Genomic DNA, 3,556 nt, shown 5'->3' with positions numbered 1-3,556 from the left:
AACCTCAAAAACCAGTTGGAACTCCGATATATCGGTTAATTGGTAGGTAAATATGAGACCAGGGAGGTCTCTGTTACATCAGAATTTATAGTTATGGTACCGAAAGGTGAGTCTGATATGGTATCCCTGATTGAGACTCGTGTTAGGATTCACCTTGTTATTAAGTGAAAAGTTTTCAACAACAATGAATGGTTAGGGATTCTGTCTCCCGGTGGAAACAACAAGATAGTCTAGGGTCGTAAGGGTTTATGATCAGTTTGGATTGCGAAGTTGAATATATTTGGCAATGATTCTGAATGCTTGTCTGTCGGGAAGTCAAACAAGTTATTAAGATTTAGATTTTGGGCAGAGTAGTGATGGTTATTCTTCAGTAATTTACGCTAGTGGGGTAAGGATCCGTTCATCATCAGGGTATGAGAGCCCCACTAAGGTTGGGTTCGATTATAGTTTTGGAAGGCTGTTGTATGCATAAGTCAACTTCTTAGTCCGTATTGAGGTTGTAGCAGTATCGTCTAGGTTGTTGGGCGTCTGGAAGGTAGTAAGGAGTGATTTCGAGGACAAAATCTAATTTAAGTGGGGGAGAGTTGTAACACTGGGATCTTGAGATACTCTGTTCATAATTAAATTAACATTTTGAGGATTTCCACGATGTGGTGGAGGCACCACCACGATGTGGCGAGGCGAAAAGGTTCGCGTGTTTTACTTAAGCCACCACGGTGTGACGACATTGGACACGACGTGGTGGATAACTGACATGAAAACCTTATATTTCAAGGTTCACTCCCTATTTAAAGGAATGGGGAGGCTAGGTTTTACTCATCCTCAGCCTCCATCAGCCCCTCAAGCCCTAAAGAAAACCCTAACCACTTTCTTCCATTTGGACTTTTTGGGTGGTCCTAATGGATATGGTTAGGAACTTTATCCTTCTAGAACACATGTTGGACCAGATCAAAGCTTTGAAGCTCTTGGAATCGAAGAAAAATAGCTTAATATATCAAGCTATTGGAACCTCTACTACCACGACATGGCGGCTTGGATTTTCCTGACTATTTGGTTATATGCGAGCCACAATGTGGCCAAGGAAGACCACGATGTGGTGGTCAGCTAAAGTCAACTCTGACCATTGACTTTTGGCAAGGGTTGAATTTTTGCTCAATCTCTATTTTTAGGAGGTGGACTTAGGGTTTGCCTTGTGTGGACTATTAGGAGGTGTTTTGCACCCATCTTTTGGCAGGAGAGCAGCTAGTTGTGGTCAACACGATTTTGAGTTGTGTGTTAGTCGGCTTTGTGATTAAGGTGAGTCTCCTCACAATTCGAAGACACCAATGACGACCCATTGGATTATGTTATAGTATGCTAGCTGTCTTTGTGACTCTTGCATGTATTTTATTTGTTTGTATGTATACCGAGTGGGGCCCGATGTCAGGTGGGGCCTAATGAGTGTGTTGGGCGGGGTCTATTTCCTGTTACAGACATATCTGTTTTGGGTTGGGCCCGATGTCAGGAGGGACCCGATGGTTGTCGGGCAAGGCCCATTATATGTATGATATATGGTATTTTGGGGAACTCACTAAGTTTTGTGCTTACGGTTTATGTTTATGGTTGCAAGTACTTCTGGTTTGAAAGGGAAGGGCCCTACATGACTGCATAACGTCCCTGAGAGTTTTCCACATTGACAGTTAATGAAATTACTCTGATGTTTAAATAATATATTCACTTTGATTTGTTTTGGACCAACTCGTTTGTATGATTTATTGTTTTATTAATAAAGATTTTACTATAATTCTTTTGGATTTTACACATGGTATCCCTTGATGAACCACTTATGTTGTGAAGTCCTCTATGATGCTCAATGTTGTTCAAGTTTGGTTAGATGTTGAAGATGCTAAAAGATTATTGCTTGATGTTCCACAATAATAGTTAATGAGCCATGGTGATCTTGATGTGCCATTCTTGCATCATGATAAGCCACTATGGATCATGATGTTATATCATGTGTGTTGTTGATGTCCATGCAATGTAAGTCAAGGATGAATGTTCTAAAAGCTACTGCATGGCATTTGTGATTGGTTGACACCATTCATGGGCCTATAAGCCAATGGGCTTGACCCATTAGGGTTTTATGTCCGATCTCTCCACTATAAATAGGGATGTCTCCTAAGTCATTTATGTGTGTCTTTTTGTACCCTTAGTGAGTAGGTCGAATCTCTGCTGGTTATACTTGTAATCTCTGTTTGAGTACTCTGTGAACAAAGAATACTCCCCTCCTGCCCGTGAACGTAAGTCATCTTGAACGAACCACGTAAATACTATGTCTTTGTGTGCTTTTGTGTAATGTGTTATCTACATTACTTCTTAACAATGGTCGTCAAAACTTGGCAAGTGGCATCAGATTTGTTTAGAGTCTTGATAAGTATCATCTAATTGACTAATTATATATATATATATATATATATATATATATATATATATATATATATATATATATATATATATATAGAGAGAGAGAGAGAGAAAAGTGAATATACCCTACAAGGTATATGAGATTAAGTACCCCAAACTCAAAATACTATGTCGTTTTGTATCATATATGTATTGTAATCCTATAAGGTTCTTAAACTTCAATCCTTAACTTGATTTACTTTCAAAATTTCGCTATTATCTTCTTCTTACATAGTTTTCGTTTGTAACTATATATATATATATATATATATATATATATATATATATATATATATATATATATATATATATATATATATATATATATATATATATAACCTAGTAGGTGTTCGATAGAAAGATGTGATGTAAGAAGAATATAATAGTAAAATTTCAAAAATATTGGAAGTAAATCAAAATATTGGAAGTAAATCAAGTTAGTGGTTAAAGTTTAAGAACCTTGTATGATTACAATGCATATATATGATACAAAACGACGTAATATGATGAGTTTAAGTACGTAAGCTTATATACTGTAACGCCCCGTTCCTAAGAGTACCTAATTGTGAGTCCCCGAGATTTAAGAGAAGTGGTATTTTGATCATATTGTGGGAAAAGTGGATTAATGAGGGCCAAGTATGAAGTTTGGGGACTCGCCGAGTACGCCCAACATAAGCTGGGATTACGCCCAGCGTAATTGGGTAAGTGACGCGGGTGCAAGGTTGAGTACACCCAACATACTAGAGGTACGCCCAGCGTATTAGAGGTACGCCCAGCGTACTCTCAGAGTTCTAAAACCCTAAATTTAGGGTCAACCACTATATAAGGAACATGTTGGTGCATTCCCTAGCCTCCATAAGCTCTCCCTTAACCTCAGAAACCCTAAGATAGCCGTCCCACCTCCTTGATTGGGTGTGTTTGGTCTTGGAAAGCTTGGATTAGCAATGGAGAGCATAAAGGAAGAAAGGAGAAGTTGTCAAGGAAGGAGAGAAACGGCTGGAGCTTATAGATCTGGGAAGACATCATCCTTTGGAGCCTATTTGAGGTATAAAGCTTCTTGCTTGACATTCATATTGTGTAGATCTATGTGTTGTGAAGCTTTGACACCATTCTT

This window comes from Lactuca sativa, chromosome 6 (genome assembly GCF_002870075.4).
Source record: "Lactuca sativa cultivar Salinas chromosome 6, Lsat_Salinas_v11, whole genome shotgun sequence".
In the NCBI taxonomy this organism is placed as follows: Eukaryota; Viridiplantae; Streptophyta; class Magnoliopsida; order Asterales; family Asteraceae; genus Lactuca; species Lactuca sativa.
This window is presented reverse-complemented; position numbering follows the sequence as displayed.